Source organism: Anoplophora glabripennis, unplaced genomic scaffold (genome assembly GCF_000390285.2).
Source record: "Anoplophora glabripennis isolate ALB-LARVAE unplaced genomic scaffold, Agla_2.0 scaffold75, whole genome shotgun sequence".
NCBI classification, from domain to species: Eukaryota; Metazoa; Arthropoda; class Insecta; order Coleoptera; family Cerambycidae; genus Anoplophora; species Anoplophora glabripennis.
Genome location: NW_019416255.1, coordinates 1169851 through 1191547, shown reverse-complemented (window position 1 = coordinate 1191547; position 21697 = coordinate 1169851). Strand labels below are relative to the sequence as shown.

At 32.3% G+C, this 21697-nt stretch overlaps 1 protein-coding gene across 2 annotated transcripts in view; it reads right to left on the bottom strand.

Annotated features, from left to right (window-relative positions):
- The window catches only part of LOC108903378 (high affinity cGMP-specific 3',5'-cyclic phosphodiesterase 9A), a 350789-nt gene that overhangs the window by 206387 nt on the left and 122705 nt on the right, over positions 1–21697 (bottom strand). For both annotated transcript variants that reach the window (XM_018705534.1, XM_018705535.1), the window contains exon 2: positions 18418–18442. The gene's annotated coding sequence lies outside the window, so the exon portion shown is untranslated. The remainder of the gene's footprint in view (positions 1–18417; positions 18443–21697) is intronic.

Genomic DNA, 21697 nt, shown 5'->3' with positions numbered 1-21697 from the left:
CGATAGTGTCTGGTCTGTTCAGATACACTTTGCTTTTTAGATAACCCCCAACAAAAAGAAATCTAGTGGGATTAAGTCAGGGGAGCGTGGTGGCCATTCAAGCGCCCATCTTCTGCCTATCCATCGATTTGGCAAAACTTCATTAAGATAATTTCTTACCTCGAGGCACTATCTTGTTGGAACCAGACATTACCAGCAGGCATATCGTGCTGCTCGTTAGGATTAGGAAAAATTAATTCCAGGGCTGGAATCAGCTGAATATGCAAAATATCCAAATAAATGTCGCCTGTCAAATTGCTCTCAAAGAAATAAGGTCCCAGTATGCTATTTTCCTACTATTGCAGTCCAAACATTCACTTTTTCCGGCCGTTGTGTATATTTTTCTTGTATCCAATACGGATTTTCTGGGCTCCAAAACCTAGTATTTTACCTGGTCACGGTTCCGTTTAAGAAAAGTTGCTTCGTCAGTGAATATTATGTGATTTTTCAAATTGGGTTGTCTTTCAAATAAATTTATAATATCTTCCCTAAACTATAATCTTCTATCTGTGTCATCTGCTCATAGTTCTTGTAAGACGTTAACTTTGTAAGGATGTCACTTTTGAGTCTTCAGAGTTTTATGAACTGAGAACTTCGACAAATTGCAGTTTCCTGAGATAGATCTAGTGGATGAGTGAGGATTTTCCAAGGACCTCAGATTCTGAGGTCGTTGGGATTTTCAGTAACGACGAGCATCATATTTTGACGGTCATTTTCGCTTACCGCGCTTCGCCTTTCTGATCCAGGTAAATCTTTTATACTTCCGGTTTCTTGCAACTTTTTGGATACTATATTTATTAATCGACTAATTCTCTGGTCTGGATACTTATGGTGAAAAAAGTAACATATCTCCTGTTGATTACGGATTTTATCTCCGCATCCAATCATAATTAAAATTTCAATTCTGTTTTTCGCTTAAACGGGTAATCATTTTTCAAAATAATTTAACAACGAATGAATTAATAAAACGATTCACGTTGTACCTAAGGTACTCTAGAGAATTTTATGTGTTTATCGATGTGTTTTTTTTTTTGAGAAAAAAAAGTTTTTAAAGTAAGTAAAAAAAGATTAATAAAGAGTAGGTAGGTTTTTCAATGTGCAAAAGAGACTATATACAGTCAGTACTTAAAAGACAATTTTTTACATTTTTTTGACAACTATGACAAACAAGTAGGTATAACCTTATATCGCTGAATTCGTCTTTAGAAAGGCTATGTATTTATACTATAAAATACAGTCCTACTCAAAAATAATGTCGTAATGTTATAGGTCTTTCAAACATGGCTAAAAAAATAGAAAATATTGCAGAAAAGTGACAATTTCTATTTACTAATTGACCTGTTTCATTTTGGGACACAGTGTACCTTAAACATACAGGAAGAATGACTAACTACAAGAGCAACGAGGACGTAAGACAAATTGCAAGTTCTCTGTTCGCAACTAATCATAACTTGGAATACCACAAGAGCAACTATAGCTTTAACAGTTTATGATTTCCACCTAACAACCCTTGAAAGAGAATAAGTTTCTTAACTACATAGTGCACGTTAGTTGAATGAAACTTGGGAAAATGATCGATGGTATTAATTTTAAGGGACTAGACACTAAATTTTATGTGTGTATGTCATAATACATAAATGTAAATGTAAATAAATACAAATGAAATGATTAGTTGACGCAAATAAGAGAATAATGTCGCAACAATGGATTCAGTAATTTTTTACTTTTACTTAGTTTAATCGGTTTAATTGATTTATGGCTTATTAAACTGTTTCATCAGTTTACTTCAAGCATCTTTGGATATATTTCAGGTACATTACTCAAAAATGTTGGCACTTATTTGTCGAAAACTAAGACGTTTTAGGATATAAGAGAATTTACACATTTCACTTTTTAAGTGAATTTTTATACACCCTGTACAGCACACATTTTTGGATATACCTATAAGATTGATATTTTGATGATTATTATACGTATAATACCTACATCTATACCTAGATATATCGTTCTTCAACTTATTAACGAAAAACAAAATGAGATTAACACTAAATTTTTTGGAAGTAAAACTTTACCACGGCTGAAAATATAATCCCAGTTTAAAATTTTCTTTGTTCTCCTAAACACCAGTTGATCTATGTGTAATGTATAGTTTTCATTACGAAACAAAGATGAGTTCTTGCATTATGCAAATATCAAAAATGGTTACAGTACTTCGATTATCCAGATTCATAGGTTTTTAGTAGTGACATTAAAATTATCTATTACCTAAATCAGTTTTACCTACAAATGAACGAGAAAAATGCGGAAACAATTGTATTTTTGATAATGCATCACATTTATATCGTAATGAAGGGATTTTATACGAGATTAGCGAATGGTAAAACAATAGTTTCACATCATTAAAAGTAGTAGATAATTTTTCTAAAAATGATGTTTTCAGTGCGAAATAAAAATTTTTATTTTTCTCATGGATAAAGTGATTCAATAAAGTGGAAAATTAATAACTCTGCTTAATATATGAAGCATATTTTCAATAAGATAATTTTACCCATATTTTAAGTTCTTAATTTAACAAATGAAAAATGAAAGTAGTTATCAGCAATTTACGAGTAGATACGCGATCTCTGAAGGGTCCTCTAAATAGTCCGGTTGCCAAAGAAATATATAAGCGCAGCCTATAGCCAACCTACCAAATGTTCGAATTTATGTGCTTTTGTGTTCCATATTACACCTTTGTGCACAAATGATAGCGGTTACCCTTGCACGAATACAGAATATACAATCCTGTTCCTATAATACGAGTATACTTCCGTCTGAAAATATGACTACAGCCCACGAATCAGTGAAGTTTGAGCCAATGATACAGTTTAACAAGTATTTTTAAGGCTTTCACAGCCCGTATTACTTGAAGTATCATGGTTTTTCGGGTTGATATGGCGTGGTCGCCGCCAGTTACAGACTTACAACGCACTTCCGTAGTCTTAGCTCGAAATCCACCCTTGTTGTTCTCGTCGCACAGACATCGACGATACCGGGGACGAACGTAAGACCACACCCACCACCTTACTGCGCAGGCGTGAAGACGCAGCTGTACCGAATATGCTGTAATAGTAACGACGTCATTGATGACGTTCGCAGGACCTCCCACCCCATTCTCATCACTGTACTGCACAGGACTGAAAAGGAGTATTACGGCAATGACGTTACTGGATTCGAGCGCAAGGACATATTTCTGACCCTACTGGACATGACTAGATGCGCGCGCAGTAACACTGACACTGTAATATCAGTAACGAGGTCTCAGACGTGGCGAAGCTTTAAAAAGTTACCATTGAAAACGCCGACTGTGAAGAACAGCTAAACGTTTGGGAGCATTGGATACGATCAGTGCAGGGCCCGAGAACTTATACTTGAAAAAATGGGGAAGCTCTGGGAACCACGTGACTTGAGATGGATATACAAGTTGGGGAAAGAGTCTATAGATGTCGCAACAAAGATTTTGTAGAATAAATTTTGACAATTGCAATTATGAATCATTTCATGTCATTCTTATTGTTCATGTTTATTGTTGGTTAGGTTTGGCGAGTGTTGGTGTGTGTTTTATTTGTGTTTTTAGTGTGTTTTATTAGATATTTCATTCACATTTATTTATATAACATAATAATGTCTGATCATCATATAATCACATTTTTTTATTAATAATAAAATGTTGTTTTTTTTTTTTTTTTTTAATAAAAAATGTGATCAGAGGTAGGTAGTTTTTTTTATGGATATCAACACAACGAAAAATTTAAAGTTGCATAATAAATCTCTATTACAAGAATTAATCAAAGATTGGTTTAGTAAAATTATTTACTTGTAATATTTTTTTATTCACCGTGAAAGCTAATACAATATAGAAAGCACTGAAACTCTATAATCATTTTCACTCTTTTTTTTCAAAATATGTACTGAAATTTGAAATTTTTTCAACAAACATTTTAAAAAGTTACAGTATCAAAATTATTTCTTATTTTAAGTAGGAAGACTATTAGAGCATTTAAAAGTGTCTTTAATGCTTGAGTGATTTTAATGCTTTTTATCAAATGTACTTATTTTCTCATGGTGACAAAAAAAATTATCTACGTGAAAATTATTTTACAAAATCAATTTCTGAGTGATCTGTGTAGGGTGAGATTTGTTATGTAATTTTAAATTTAGCGGCGGCAGAATACCTAAAACAAATATTGAGTAGGTAGGTATATAGTTGTAGAGCGTACAACTAGATGGTGCTTGCATCTTTTACTGGCTAAAGGTAATTTAACTCACTGTATTACCGATAATTCCTAGAAAAGGAAAGCAATAGAAGTTGGAGAAAGTGTCAACAGTTAGCGCTGTTAATGACCACGAAATCTATTCAAGTTTCCTATCTATAGTATCATTTATCTAGGGATCAGTGACACAAACACTACGGAACGTCTCAGAGGTCTATCACTGTCCGAAAACAAAAACGAGATAAATGTCAGAGTGGGCCTAGGAATAGCAGATCCGCCCCCGCAGAGTCTAATCTGAGAACAAGGACAAATAGAAGATTCCTAGTTAAGGCTAAGCACATGCATTATAAGTCTATAATTGGCAACAAGCTGGTACTTTACGTTCAACAAGTAGTGTAGAAAATGTATTGATGTATTGTATGTAATACTCCTTCTAAGAAAAATATGAATAGTTGTCCAAATTTCATTTAATTCCCTTCAGTTGAAATCTAGATTTTTTGAAATAACATATTTTATTTTAAATCTTTAACACCCTGTAGCTAAGGAACGAAGCGAAATCGGACCCATGTTGATATGAAAAAATAATATTGTTTTTAGGTTAGGAATCTGCCCCGAACGTTGATCCATGTTTTCTGAAACACTGTATACATAAAAATAAATTGAAACGTATATAAAAAAATTTCTAATGTGACAGAGAAGGGATATATCGTAAAATTATGTCATTAATGAACTAACACTTCATTAAAATGAACAAAGAAGCAAGGAAGGAAGGAAACAAGGGATTTAAATATTGGTTAGACATAAACTGTTTAGCAGCAGCTAAAGCTATAAACAAATTCAATCCGTAATTATCTTACAATAGTAGAAAGAAAGGCAAAAGGAGACCTAATTCTTCTTTGAACGTTGAATTTAATTTTTTCTTTAATTAAAATTATAGGTAAAAGGAAAACTAGTGAAAAAAAAAACAATATCGAACAATAATACGATTTGAAATTACTTCGCTTTTGCAATACGACACTTTTGTTTAATTAAAGAAAATACATATACCCTATATGTTATAACAGTTATTTTTCAGACAAATATTTGTTCTAAAAGCATAGATATGCAAAATAAGAAGATAAATTTTGGTTATGTTTGAAGTATTTGGATAGCAGCCATTCTAGAATTTAAAATAAAAATAAACAAATTTTTGTGGTATAATCGAAAACATTTTCTTTTAATCTCTTATATTACTAAATATTCGTTTTCACAGAAAATATTCCTTCGAAGCCTAAAATAGCTTTAGTGTTGGTGGAACGAAGTTGCTTTTATGTCATTCACTAAACTTGTTAGTTGACATAATATGTCGTGTAGAATTTATATTTGTAATATTTAAAAAACAATACTGAGATTTTTTTGCAAAAGTATACTGTACAATAATAAATTTTAATTCTTTGTAAACGTTTATATAATCATTTTATAAAACCTGTAGAAGCTATAGTAAAATAAATTAAATAACTAATTTGTTTTGAAAACTGTGCCCATATCGCGTTTATAAGCTTTTTATAAATGTTTGGGAAATATTTATATTGACAAACTTGTTTTATAAAAAAATGATTTATAAACATTTTTTCATTTCTATGATACATCAAATTGTTAATTGGGAACTATTCTCATCAAGTTAAGCAAAGAACAGGGAAGGAAGAAAAACAAGGAATGTAAATATAGGATCATAAGAAATCATTTAGTAGCAGCTAAAGGTATCAATACACGTTCCAGTGGACCTGTCAGGTAGACCTGTGCTGGAAAAACTGTGCAGGGATACCGGAGACCTGAATAATCCACACACGTTACGGTAAAATTCCAGCGATTCTCTCAACATTAAGCAATAACATCGAAAGTTGACAACGCGTTGGCATTGATAGGCATGGTATTGGTTTTAATTAAACTAGTTCAGATTTGAACATAAAGATTTTAAAAATTATTTACGAATGGGACATACTTAAAACTACTTTCTATGGCTACTACTTTTTTACAAACAAGGATACAATAATGAGAAATTGCATTTCACCTCTTGAGAGATCACTAAGCAAATCAAAAAAAGATAGTAGAGAAAAAGATAGCAGTCAATACCTCTGACTTCATGAAGTTTATTTTCATGAAGCATTTTTCAGCAGGGTCTATTTCCTTCAGTTTCCCTAGAAATTTTTTATAAGCTTCCACATATAATTTTCTTATAATTGTAAACCACCAAATTAATTTGTTGTTTTTTAATAAGAATGAAATTGATAAAAGGAAAATCTTATTATAATACCTAATAAAAGTCTGATTTACAGATTCTTAATCATAACCGTTTTTTTTACTTTTAAAAATTATGTATTCTTTTATTAGTTCTCTTATTTTTATAACATTTTTAAGGTGTTCCATCCAAATAAACTTTTTTTTTTTCTAAAATACCTTATCAAGTGAAGTCAAACAGTATTCTTCTGTACGCTCTTCTTCAAATCTTAGTACCTATGCAAAAGATATCTAACCTCATATATAGGACACATACCCGTTGATATTGCGGAAAAAATACTCTGTGCCCCAATTAGCATCGAGTTTCTGCTAGTAAATAGCTAATATTAAATAATTATAAAAAATAAAAACAAAAATAATATGTCTAAACACAATTAATACAAAGTAGATATACCTAACATACTGAGATATATATCAGTTTACTTAAAATTTTGCCAGATTGGTAGCATCATCGTGTTTCGTAATGCCTATAGCAACTATCAATAGCATTATCTTTTCGATGAAATTCATATCCCTTCATGGTAAACTTGATGTCCTCCTTTATGATATTACCTAAGGTATGAACGTTTAGAAACATGTTTTATTCTATCGGAGAGGATGCACTTTTGTATTGGGTTAATGTAATTTTTTTCTGACTCTCTTTTTTTTAAACGTTACTTTTTATCTTTTTGCAGCTCTGTTACAACCTTTCATCATTTCAAAAGATGTTAAATAAAATTAAAACTACATCAGAATTAATTAAAATTAATTAAATTAAAACTACATCGGTCGATAGCCGCACGGGTTAAGGCGTCAGTACTTTAAATCGTGTGCAAATTTCTACCCGGGTTCGATTCCCGCGGCCGGTAGACCGTAGATTAGCTATGCTTGTACGGAGGATTGGCACCCTCTGTGCAGGTATGGTAGGGTGGAAGAACGTTGGCTTGGGTTAATGTGAGAGATTGACACCGGTTGGCATTTGACCACCCCCCTAATTAATGAGGTTTTCCAGGTTTCCCTCATTCCTGTACTGAATGGTGATTAGGGCCTACCAACATAAGTCGTTCCTGGGCGCAAATGCGGCCTGCCTAATAATAATATGCCGCCTCCTCTCCCGCACAAGTCTCCGACTTATGGGCTAATTCTTGTAGTTAGAATGAGGAGTAGAGATATTATTATTATTTAAAGTTTTCTCAATTCGAGGACAAAGATTTGGAATTGCAGGGAACTTTAAAAAGGACAATGTTCACATTTTTGTAAGCAACAATAAAAACTGTTGGAAATTCATTATTACTGACTCCAAATATTAAATATTAAATATTATATGAATATGAATATTAAATTATCTCCTATTTTGCCCTTGACTGATAGTCACCACCGATTACGAAAAAAAATACAGATGTTATAAATAATAAAATAATGAATAATTACATTTTTTGGAAATAATTGTCTTTTAATACATTTAAAGGTATTAGGTAATATATGAGGGATTTTAGTAATTTTTTCCTTCTTCCTGATTTAGTTCCCACCACTTGATATGTTAACTTTTTATATGCAGTGAGCACCCACCGGCCAAATGAAATGAGTTGAATGATTATAATTGTGATAAAATAGAAGATCCCGATAGTATAAGTATTCATTTTTTTGCAATATAATATTTTCCGTGTATTCATATGGGAGCGCACCTTCACTGGGACAGGCTGTATATTTCCTCCACATGGCAATATTTGTTCGGTTTCTGTTACTTTAAAAGAAAATATTTGAACGAACCAGTTATCAATACTTGAGCGATCTGGTGAACACAAAGTAGGAATTTATAGGACAGCAAACATTCGTCTATAGTTACATCGGGAACACAATTTTATATCAACGACAGTTTTGTTTCACACAATTTACTTTGTACCGAAGGGCAATGGCAGTCGTCTTTGATCTATCGCAAGTAAGTTTCAATTCTGCTCGGAAAGGTGTATAACCTTTTCCTAGGAGCCATTAGGCTAGAGCTTACGGGACCGAAATGTAATTAAACTGACATCAAATATGAATTTCTCAATTTAATTTAATTACGGCAAGACTCGTAGGAAGTGTGTTTATAATTAAATGTAATTAGAACCCGCTATAGATACGGTTTCGGAATCATTTAAGCTTTTCCCTAACCGAGATCGATATCGCCATGAAACATTGACAATACACCCAATATAAAAGTTTTTTATATCATGTGAAATTGCTCATCGCTATGTAATCTGACGCGTTGAAAAGATACAGCTATGAAATTTCTTGAATCGTGTTTTTCTTACAGGGGCTAAGTAAATTCAATTATTGTGGCACTAAAACTGATACTAGCTGCTCTTTGAAATTATGAACAAAACAATACTTTTAGTACATATAATTTTTTGGTAAAATTCGTTTGTAAAGAACCCTTCACACACCTTATGGAAATTGGTCTTTCGGTGAAATTTCCTGAAAAATTGAAAGGTATAAAAATAATTTTTTTTTTTTTGAAAAATGCATGTGTATTAAGAAAAATTGTATTTCTTGTATTTATTGAGAATACACACGCACACGCACGCGTGCACATACAAACAAGCTGTCCTTTTCAGGACAAAATGATTTGCAAATTCTGACTTGGCAACCCCATTGTGGTACACATCGGGTTACTTTAATGTCAGCAATTGTCCTTATTTGTGAGAGCATTTCACAGTCTGTGAAAGTAGATGATTATTAATATTAAAAAGAGTGTTTACTTTCCGGAAGTAGTAAATGTTGCTTATCATCGAAATATTTTTTACTTGGAGTATAAGATTTTGCTTAGATTCATATAAAACCAAGAAAACGCTAGCTTTTCCTATAGTAAACGGATTACCACCCTTGAATTCCCAGCTCAATGTTGAAACATCAGCAGATTGAAACATTAATCGGAAGAGGGAGACAATCTTTACAGAAGAAATCCAGAAGAATCGAATAAATAATTGCAACACAGACGAAGACGTAGAACTTAGTTAGAAGTTATTTCGTTATTTAATTTATACTCATGAAATCTGGCTATTTTGGGAAAATTAAAATTAGATTAATTATATTGGCAAACAGTACAAGAGAATATAGAAAATGTATATAATAATAAGACAAATTCAAACAAAGCGATAAGCAAACACTTTGTGAAAACATTTACGTCGAAGTTTTAAGTTCATTAAACGAATTTATACAAATCTAAAAGTTTCGAGACTAAAACTTTTCTTGAAGAACAGTTGAACTCTTTAAATACGTGTTTGGATTTTATTTACTTTTACTGCTAATACCTAACCATTTTTATTGATGAAACAAACACAGACAAACATTATCATGAAAATTCACAGAATTATTTCTGAAAAATTGTGTGGAGACGTTTATATTGTGATACTTTTACAAATGTGAGATTATTATCAATCAATTGTAGATACATATTCTCAAATTTTCAACAATATTGTATGTAAGTTTGATACAATTTGTGCCTGTCACCATTTTGGAACAATTGTATGAATTTTAATTACAGTATTTTCTGGGTGTAGAAACGAAAAAAAATCTCTAAAAATCTTCTACATTGGCGTAAATTAGTCATTTATTATATTTAATAATTTTAGAAAAAGAAAAGTATTTCTTTATGCGAATTCACAAACCAAAAATGTGAACGTAGTTGTATTTATAAATGATGCAGGCGTTTCAAATGCGCTAACATAGTAAACTCGTTACTGATCGCAAAGAAAATACTTATTTTACGAGAAATTATTTCAGTAAGTTAGAAAAGTTTGCAGATAAATAAGGACAACTTTGTCTCAACATTCACTATGTCATAATACTAATCATCTACAACTTTGGTCGAAAATAGTAGGTATGAATACTCAATTGAAAAATTTTTTAAAGCCGACTGATTCACGATTTGTTAAATGATGTTTATTTGTTTATGATTTTTTCAATGAAATTAGCCAAAAATAATTTATTTTAAGAAATTTAGTTTTTGTTATAATAATAACAAATAACAATACAAACAATTAAATAATTGCTTCGTTTCATCGAATTTCATACATACGATGTAAATATTCGACGCTTACAGATTTTGCAGGCAACAGTTTAATATGAGAATCCAATAAAAACATACAGAGAAAGACTATCGTTTGACATCAAAATTGGAATAGTTTTGCAGAGGAATTTCCTTTACGGCACATATGTTCGCCCGATTGCAGAAAGTACGAACGAACACTTAAAATAAATAAATTAAATTTAAATATTTATAAAGCGCTTTGTACCCAAAATACTGAGAATATTAACGAATTGTGAATGAAAAAAGTAATTTTAAAGAGTGGTTATACTTGTATGCGTTTTAACATATCTCATTAGAGCAATACTTTCTGCTAAGTATTAACATTTCTGTACTACAATAATATATTTTTTCGTTTTTCTCCTAAACGGAAAACACTATTTTCATTTTTTAAGACAAGAATTTTAATCTCAATTTTATGATTTCTTAATTAAAACAAAGTTGCGTGAACTTATCAATTAACTTGACTTCAACGAAAAATGTTTTGTATATATTTAAAAATATTCATTTTAAATTGAATTGAACACAAAATTGTACATGAATGGAAAAAAATAACATTTCCAAATCAAGATCAAATACTTTTTCTCGTTCAAACTTTGATGTATTGTGTTCAATTGTTAAATATGAATTGTTGTTTGAATTTGTTCACTCACCAAAAAGGCATTTACGTCTTTTGTTGTAAAATATGCTAATTTCTACGTTATGTCTTTCAGACAATGAATGAACCATTAACTTCTACACCACTTCACTTTTCAGTCGCTGTGATAAGGAAATATTGAGAAACCAGGTATCCGAAAAAGCCGCTGGTGTTAGTTTCAGATTCTTGATATTTGTAAATACAGTGAAAATAATCTTATGAGTTAATGTATGCTACAGGGTGGTCTTACATAGTCCCCTGACATTTTTAGAACAATATATGAAAAAACAAGAATACCTTTTTATACAGGGTGTTAAAAAAAGAGTGTAAAATATTTCAAGAGGTAATAGTATGAACCAAAATAAGCAGAAAAGTTTTAATAAACATGGGTCCGCAAAGTAACGGTTGCGGAGATATGGACCACTATTCGTTTTTCAAACATTTTATTTTATTAGGAATAAACCGACAAAGTAAGCTTTTAACAAACAAAAAACAAAGTTACAGAAGATGTTCAAAGTGCCCTCCGTACATTTCCAAGCAGGCACGTCATCTTCGTCTCAACGATATTCGAACTCTTTCGAAAACACCCTCCTTGGTTTGGATTTCTTGACACTTTTGATTAATCCGTAGCTGCAGCTCTTCCAGGCTATTTACAGGAGTACCATACACTAATGTCTTCAAATATCCCCAAACAAAGAAATCTAGAGGGTTCAGATCAGGCGATCTTGGAGGCCATAAAACAGGTCCGGCCCTTCCTACCCATCTATGTGGAAAAGTTTTGGTGTAAATGCTCTCTAACGGCCATGGAAAAATGAGCTGGAGCACCATCATGCTGGAACCACATTTGTTGCCTCTGATTCAAAAGAATGTCTTCCAAAAACTCATACAGTGTGTTCTGCAGAAAGTTGAGGTAAGCAGCGCCTGTTAATCGGTTTGGTAAAACAACAGGACCTAGAAACCTGTCACCTACAATACCCATCCAAATGTTTAATGAAAAACGTGCCTGATGTCCAGATTCTATTAGAGCATGAGGATTTTCGTCGGCCCAAATATGCGTATTGTGAAAATTAAACACTCCATTTCTTGTGAACCCGGCCTCATCAGTAAAAAGAATGTTTGCAAGAAAACGAGGGTCTTCAGCATCATGACGTAGAAACCAGCGGCAAAAGACCAAACGTGCTTGATGATCATATATTGGATTTAAGGCCTGTACTCGTTGCACATGGTATGGATAAAGCAGTTGCTCGTGAAGGATTCTCCAAACAAGAGGACCACTAATTCCTACTTCGGCTGAGATTCTCCGCACACTCGTACCTGGATTCTGCTCTACCAGTGCTAGAATTTCTTCTTCTGCTCTAGGAGTGGATACTGACCTTGGTCTTCCGGATAAATGGCACTGTTTGCTCAAGGAACCGGTATCACGCAATCTTTGGTGAATTCTTCCAAACATGCGTTGTGAAGGAATCTGGCGATTTGGATAAGCGTCAACATAAAGACGTCGCGCTTCGATGGCGTTCCCATTAGCACGATCGTACATGAAATGCATGTCTGTTAATTCTGCGTTAGAGTAACCAGCCATAGCGAAAGAAAACTTGTGCACTGAGAACAACTGTCAAATACGTACTGTTTATTTCACTAAACATCAACCAACTATTATAAGAAAATACACAACGTTTTTGCAAAATAAAAAAAGGGGCTAAAAACATAAAACATTCCATAGCTCCGCAACCGTTACTTTGCGGACCCATGTTTATTGAGACTTTTCTGCTTATTTTGGTTCATACTATTACATCCTTAAATATTTTAAACTCTTTTTTTAACACCCTGTACATATACATATTTCTCTAAAACTAATAATAATGAAGATTTTTTACCCGATGTTTTGAAAATCTATTGAGATATCTTATTCAAAACCACATGTTGCATTTTATTTTATTTTCTTTTTTTCCCGTTCCAAACATTTTCTTTAAATACTGCGGCAGCGGTTACATCAAGCGCCAGTTTCTATTTACAGTGCAGGAACATCGCTACTCGGGCAGCTACAGTGAAGACACGGTATGTCCAGGGGTCTAGAGAGAGTTGGCCTTCACACATAAATAAAATCACAATTTGTAAGTATTTATATTTATTAAATAGGTTACTCTATGTACAGTACTAAACTATCACTACAACAAAGCTACGATTAGACGGTGACAAGCGACTACGTTGTTAAGCGGCAACCTGAATCCTCTCCTTGGCACGTCTGTACGGTTGTAGTGCTGGAACGAAACTAACTCAATGTTGCAGTAGAATTACCAGGCCAGGTCTCCGAACACCTCGAAAGACTTGCGCATTGGATATGTGAGGGACTTACTTACTTCGGTGATCTTCCTGATGTTGGTGGACTGAACTAGTCGCTTCCAAATTTTTCAAACTTAGTTCACCTACCAAGTTCCTTCGCGAACCGTGGTGGCTGCGCAGTGTTCCCAAGCTGGATTTTCAACCGCAACCTTTCCATTGCTGGAGCTGGTGCTAGACCGTACCACTCTCGCTGGCTGAGGGTTGCTAAGTGATTTTAGATTGCTTAAACTAGTGTCCAGATGCTTTAAAACATAGGTTTAATATGAAAAAGATATCTCGAAGGACTTTTAAGATCCAAAAGCCTCTTTCAAAGGTCCGACGTAATCAGGTCCAGTTGTACACATACACGAATGAATTGGCGGACTATGTGAAAAGTATTACGTATAATATGATATGAAATTATAGTATTTAACTAAGACCTTACAACTCTAGTAATTAGAGCCGAATGCATAAAAAATATGAACTTAAATGTTACAAGTCATTAAAAATTAAAAAAAAAAATACTAAATGGAAACGTAAACATTTCCTTTTCGACATACCGACTGTTAAAGAGGAAGTTACAATTTAATATTAATAATTTCAGCACTAAACAATTTAATGAGGGAAACTGTATGAAACGCAGGAGAGATACAAGCGTAACGTTTAATTTAAATCAAATAATATTCATTCCGCGATTCATCTCATATCTCCCTTTTAAGTTGAAATAACAGAACACAGAACTCAAAGGCTATGTATTTTATTTCTTTCACTGGCTCAGGTAACGTGAGGAAAATGGCAAAGCTTGATTATTCGATTTCCTTTCCTAAATTATAAGTTTTATTAAAAAAAACTTTAAATGCGTATATGTGTTGTTGCAGTAACTAGCTCACGGGTCAGCAGGCTTCTATAACATTCAAATGACTGTCGTCTTGAGTTAAAACTTTGTTAAGTAACCACACAGTTGAGCTATAATAGTTTCACACATGTTACCCACAGTCTAATCATTCAGTTAGTTAGCAAAGTCTTTACCGACGATCAAAACATTGGGTCTTGAGAAAATAAAATCTTCTAATCGAATGCACCGGATTAGAATTATTTAACAGAAGAGGAATGTTGTTAACCATTAAGGATAATTACATAAATTTGCATAATATTTTGCTGAAAACTTTCTCGAAATCCGAGATATTTTTATTACTTCCTGAAATATATCACAACTAATAAGAAAACTCATATATTCTTATATTTATTTATTGTTATTTTTTATTTATTTAAGAATGCTGTAACCTGAAAAAAATACCTATGTAAAATCTCATATTCTTTCTAAAAATGGTACAACGTAATAATGCAGATTTTTTTCTTCTTAAAAATAGTTTGTAGTTTTCCTGTTCCTTAGTAGAATTTCACTTTATGTTATAAACGTCCATCAATCGATTTGTAAATTTTAAATGAATTACACAAAAAGTGTAAAATTACAAGCTTAATGTAACATTATTTATATAAAGGAATTTTACATTACCTACTATGATGTTAAAATAGCCAATGATCTAGTGTACATTTTTATAAGTTGACTAATAATTTACAATAATCCAACAGTAATATTAAAAACAATTCTGAAATAACATTGACATATTTTAAAATATTTAGGTTAGTTAGATTTATTCAAGATTACAGAAAATATTTACTACTCTAGTTAAATGCATAAGTTTTGGACTAGTTAGTACTTTAAGTAGATTAATGTAAATCAGTTAATTACGGTGAACATTTCAGAGATGGCTTAATCTATTTAAAATCATTCATACACACCGCGAAGCTGTTAAAAAGAGTAAAGAGGGATTAATACATAAAGTAATGTACCTCAAAAGTGGAAACCAACTAGTTGGTGAAGTTCGTTAATTATTATAATTGGCTTAAAATTTTCATTTCGCATTAATTAAGTGGACTTATGTATATTTCTAAGCTCAACTTTACATCTAGGCTTTGGCTCTCATTAAAATCATTAAAACTGAGTAATTCTTTCTAAAGAGTTTCATATACGCTCTGTTCCTTGTTAACAATTAAATGTACAATGAAAACATACAAAGCCAAAATATAAATTTTCGCCTGTTTCGAACATTTTCACCGAAGTTGTTTACAAAGCTCTCACCCACTCGTAAACACCAGTAGACGACATCGTTAGATGACGATGCTGTTGGCAGAGTGGCCGCGCTGCAGAAATAAGGAATTCACTTTAGTTTCCAATTTCAGAAACTAAAAAGTTTTCTGAATATTATGGAATTCGGACTAGAGAACATCAAGACAAAACCAAAGTACTACTTCAGACTGCAAGTCGATTATCAGTTCCTACCGATTGTCCAATTCTAAGGTGGACTTCGCAACAAGACTTTTGCGGAACCATCAAGGAATGGCATTAAATGTCGACCCTGGCACCTTGAAGTAAAGTAACTGGGATCGGAACCTGGCCATAACACAAAATTTAAAGTTGGACTCTACAGTACGCGCCTAAAGTATGGAATAAATTCAGTAAAAATGAAACAAATTTTTTTTGGGAAAAATCCTCGAACAGGTCGATTTTTAATTTAAAAAATACATATTTTAGCATAAAAGGCGATTTTCAACCCTCATTTGTTTTCCTTGATTCTGAAAGATCGTTTCATTTTCGATCCGACAGTATTAAAATGTTGCCATCTTACATAGGAAAGTTTTCGAGTAAATGACGATTGAATGTTAGAAAACGTAAATTTTATTCATTAAGAAAATGACAATTCCTACGTCAAGCAAATACAATTCATTAAGTTTTCTACCTAAATTAAGTATTCGAATTGCCACCCACCGACTTCTTGACAATACGCAAGTCTGTGTAGAAATTCTTATTGCACATTATGAATTATTTCTGGGGTAACTCTTGTGTATTTCATCTATATTACAATTTTGGAATTGTAATATAGATAGATATATAATGGAATATATTTGGAATTGTAATATAGATAGATGTAAAATATATTGTAAAAAATTGTTTCGTTTTTACTGAATGTATTCCGTACTTTAGACGCGTACTGTATAGAGCTCTTTACGAATCAAATATTATTCATAGTAAATATCTACATATTTTATCAATAAATCATAAAATTTTACAATTAAAAATCTTTTTAACATTCTACACAAATTTTTGCGATCACGTTGCTCCTGGGCTAGACCTTAGCTCTAGCACCCCATCCACCCAGGTATCCAATCCTGCGGTGAAGATCTTAAGGGATAAAGTAAGCTCTTAGAAGCTACAAATTTGCATGTGTTCATAGAAGGCCGACACATGCCCCAAGAATCTTTCATATTTTAGGTACTCACAGGAAACCTCGAGACTAATGCTAGATAAAGCAAAACCTAAAAATGACAGTAACATAGACACCAGAGTACCCATACTGGAAGTGTCTCCACAAAAACATTTAGTGCAACTAGTTGAGAGCTTTCAGAAATCCGTGCCATCCCCAAGGTGCACTAGCGTAGAAGAAGGCAACAAAATAAATTGGATCGCTTTTTTATATTTTCCGGAATATACTTCACTATCGATAGAGGACAATTTACCAGCTCCACGTCTGCACCTCCAAGCGTCTGTTGAGGTTGGCGTGGTGAGGGGAGCATCCGAAAATCCTGCTTGCCTCTTTGTCGGTGAGTAGAAGACGAAGAGACACGGCAAGCAATATACGAGGATCTCGGTAAAAATGAGGTTCTCCCCAGACTAGAGGCAATCGACTAATAAGTAAATAAAAACAGATAATGTTTTGCAGATGGTGCTATTATAAAATTTGAATCATTTATATGAAGATGTATCGTTTATTGAAATTACAACATATTGAACACGAACTGGAGGCTTTGCAAGGTAATGGTCCCTAATACATAACATAAACAACATAATTTTTGAGTGAACAAAAGTGTTTTATGTAGTAACTAGGTATTTACAGTCGAGAATAAGCATACAAATTTAAATTACAAATTTGAAATACCTACCTTATAAGTATTAATTTTAAGCTTACCTCAAAAGAAGGAATTATACGTGTCTACTTTTCATTAGAAAATTAAAGATATATGTAGATTATAAGAGTATTAACAAACTCAATTTTAATTAAATTAAATATTTCCCAGACAGCCATAAGTATAATAGGTTAAAAAAATGTAGCTCAATTCGGGGTATTTACGAATCCAAACAAGAAGTTGTATAGGAACCAAACTCTATAAAGGCTAACTTAGAAAAGATATTTTTCTGAATAACTGTTAATAAAGCGCAATTTTTATGAAATTTTACAAAAACCTATGTTTTTGCCAGGAATTTATTTCCTGGTATTAAAGCAGAATTGAAAAGATATGGGATTAAGAAAAAATACTTTGGAAAACGCCTGAGAAAATATTATATATTTTGAATTTGTTGTTAATGACGAGTACCGTTAGAGTTAAAGTTTGTTATACTACTTTTTGACATACGACATATCATATTAGGAGTTTATTAAGTTTATATTTACTTTATATTACTACTATATTAGTTTCATATAACTCTAGAAAATAATTAATATAAATTTTAAAAATGCTTTTATCCAATACGTAATTAAGTCAATACTACGTTGCATTTTGATGAAAGGTGTGTAAATTAGATTTGCTATTAATTATAAAGTTATATTTATTTATTATTACGGAAATAAATTGAAAAATATTATTTAAGGCGTGATTTGCTATACTCGATACGATATTTTATTTATTAAATCCGAAAAAAACATCAGCTGTTAATTTAGTAACATTCACGAAATATTCTCATTAAATAAAGATGTAGAAGGTAACTATAAAATATGTAAACTTACCTATTTATTAAAGCCATCGCACCATCTGCAACAAAGAACATTTAATAAAGTCGTGTCTTCCATAAATAAGACTAGTTAACTTTAGTTTAGAAAAATTTGCTTATTTTAGCTTACAAAATGTCTTAACTGTTTCATTAATCATGTTGAATCTCTGCAATTTTTTATAACTTTTTCAGTTAAAGAAACATAAATTAAATTAATTTTAAGTACTTAATTAAATTCATTTTTCTTTACTAAATAAAATTCGTTTAATACTCTACTGCCACTCACAAAATTTGTCCATTTTGCTCATTGGCTTATGGTGAAAGCACTTTCGAGCGAAGTGTAATTTTCGATTAATAACTTCCCAACGGAATATGATAAAAATACATTTTTATATATATATATGCTACAAATATTATTTTACGTTGACTGAATTTTTGAAATTTTTAAAATGTAGAAAATTTAATTTTTAAATTAATTTTTGAAATTTTGAAACAACGTAGATGTAAACATAAAAAAAATAGTTGTTCCAATGAATTGAGCGAAATCTGAAAAAATTATCGTAAGCGGGGTACGAGCATTTTCTCAAATTGTTAGAAGAGATACTTATTATAATGTCTTATAATGTCTTTCCGATATCAATTGAAGAACTAAGACCATGACAGTATGTACCAGGTTTGGTCGCTGACGCAGCAACTCGGCATTGAAATATTTGAAAAACTTGTTCCCATATTGATTTAGCTATACCCATATATAGGTCTGGTCGAACTAAACGTGCAGGTGGTAGAAATGTATACGCCCAGTTGAAGAATGCGCGTGCGAGCAAACGACGTTACGCACTGTTGCTCTGGTCGACTTCGTCATAAATTTCAGTTGTCGACAAGTAGCCTGGCAGTGCAGTGCAGCAATGCAGAATTTGGTGTGATTCATGTAATTTTAATTTATTATAGGCACCTTCTATTAATCATTGATATCACAATTGCGAAAGGGAGAAATAAGAGAGATTTTGGAGACCTTTTGAAACGGAACAAAACGAAATTTACCATAAATATAATAAAATTGTTTGAGGAGATTAATAACACAGGCCGACAAAATTTCAAAAAAAAAATTCCAGAGATCAGACACTACGCTTCCGAAGGCATTTGGCGCGCTGAATCCGAATCTGGCCTCAGAATTGATCCATCACCCTAGGTTTCCGAGATATTTTAACCTAAATGTGCAAAAAACACGTACTTTTGCCATATTCAAGGTTATGTAACTTGGCGAAAAATTTTTTTTTTCTTAAAACTGAACACATCATTGGAAACGACTATGTTTCCCCTTCAAAACGCATTTTTTTATTTGGAAAAAGCTCTATTTTTCGCGGAGATATCGTCAATTTAAGATAACCAGTGTGGCTATATTATTACATCATGGCTAACCCCATAACACTGAGCGCTGCTAGCCTTAATTGTTAGGAACGTTAACCCCAAGCCCTATAACCCCACAACACTAAGCGGAGCGAGCGCCCTCATCGTCAGGAAGGTTAACTTCAAGCCCTATAACCCAATAACACTAAGCGCTGCGAGCCCTAATCGTCAGGAAGGTTAACCCCAAGCCCTATATGTCTGGAAGGTTAATCCCAAGCCCTATAACCCCACAACACTAAGCGCTGTGAGCCCTAATCGTCAGGAAGGTTAACTTCAAGCCCTATTACCCAATAACCCATAATACCCATTAATTGTGTTATAGGTCGAGCCATGGTTTAATAAGGTAGCTATACTGATCATCTTTAATCGACGATATCTCCGCGAAAAGTAAAGCTCTTTACAAATAAAAAAATGCGTTTTGAAGGGGAAATATAGTAGTTTCCAATGATATATTCAGTTTTGAGAAAAATAATTTTTTTCGCCAAGTTACATAACCTTGAAAATAGCAAAAATACGTGTTTTTTGCACTTTTAGGTTAGAATGTCTCGGAAACCTAGGGTGATGGATCAATTCTGAGGCCAGATTCGGATTCAGCGCGCCAAATGCCTTCGGAAACGCAGTGTCTGATCTCTGGAATTTTTTCCTTGTTGGCCTGTGTAATTAAAATATATTAGAAAGTTTCTGTTAATTTGAAACTCATTAAATTTTATTGGTCAGCTTTTTATATGTTCAACTGACTTCGAAAAAACTTATAATACATAGTTCGAATTTGCTGAGGAAGATTTAATTTATCTCGGAAAATTTATATTCTTTTAATTGTTCAATTAGCATTTTATAAATATTCGGTACTCGGTACTCATACAGGGTGTTTGGTAAGTCGATGCATTCCTTGCAGGAGGTTATAGTACAAGTGATTTGTGATGTATTTCCTTAATATACCATATTCCGAAAACGCTTAGTTTCTGATCTACAGGATGATAAAGTTTTAATAAAAAAATGCAAATTTATAAATATTGCGGAAACCGTTCAGAATGTTTTTATGAAATTTTACAAGCTTAGACAAATAACAGCAATACAAGTTTTACGATAAAAATATTGTTTTTAGTTTTACCAGTGGCGTGAGCACAGGCACGTCTTTGGATATTTTTGATATGATACGCCACTGACTTTTCTTAAAATAAAAATTATTTTTCAATTCCTCGTTCAATTTGGAAGAGAAAAGGTATCTGTACTGTTTTCCTTATGGCGCACCGTTTTCGAGTAAAAAAAATAAAATCAATTTATTAGATGGCGTAATCCGGTTTCAATCATTTGAAAAATAGCAGAAATTGTGCACTCAACTTTTTTTTGTACCAATTTTATTACGAAAATTTTACTGATACAATTTTTTTATCAGTTTTTAGATTAACTATTCAGAAATTAGCAAGTTGGCTGTGCACTCGTTTTTGTTATTGTTTAAAAAAATTAATAATAGCTGTTACTTTGAGTGTTTGAGTGTGAAGTAGTTAAATGCATAATTTCTGCTATTTTTCAAATTATTGAAACCGAATTATGCCATGCAATAAATCGATTTTATTTTTTTTACTCGAAAACGGTGCGTCATAAGAAAAACAGTCAAGATACCTTTTCTCTTCCAAATTGAACAAGGAATTCAAAAATAATTTTTATTTTAAGAAAAATCAGTGCTGTATCATTTTTTTCCTTAACAATATCTAGAGACATGCCTGTGCGCACGTGACTGGTGAAACTGAAAACAATATTTTTGTCGTAAGACGTGTATTGTTGTTAACTGTCAAAGCTTGTAAAATTTCATTAAAATATTCTGAGCGGTTTCGGCAATATTTATAAATTTGCATTTTTTTATTAAAACTTTAACACCCTGTAGATCA